Source organism: Theobroma umbraticum, unplaced genomic scaffold (genome assembly GCF_002168275.2).
Source record: "Theobroma umbraticum cultivar Fairchild unplaced genomic scaffold, ASM216827v3 scaffold_31.0, whole genome shotgun sequence".
NCBI classification, from domain to species: domain Eukaryota; kingdom Viridiplantae; phylum Streptophyta; class Magnoliopsida; order Malvales; family Malvaceae; genus Theobroma; species Theobroma umbraticum.
In genome coordinates this window covers 973,495-973,954 of record NW_018397283.1, presented here as the reverse complement: position 1 = coordinate 973,954, position 460 = coordinate 973,495, and positions in this window count along the sequence as shown.

Here is a 460-nt window from a genome sequence, read left to right as displayed (position 1 = left end):
CAGTTGGTAATTATGAGGGGGAGCTAGTTGCTTCCCACCAGGAAACAAATACGAGTTTCCTAAATTTTGTTTTTAAAAGATAAAGGTTTCCTAAAACATGTCAAATAGCTCAAAAGTAAATTTGTAATTTTATTAATTTTTATGTAAAATTCAATTTTGTTATTACATATTAAAGAAAATGGAATCATAATTACAATAAATTTCAAATTTATGAAAAAATAATTAAAAAAACCCCAATTTTTGACATTAAGATGCACCTCTATCTAAAAGTATTTTATGGTAATAAAAACAAATTATATATATTTGATAAAAATAACAATAAATTATTTTTGATAAGATTTATTACGTTGCTGATATTTTATAAATTTGTCGAGTTATATATGTATCATTTTTCAATAAATTGACATGGGCTTTTGCATCTATCCAATTAAATTCTGACTGTGGCTGAAATATATATATA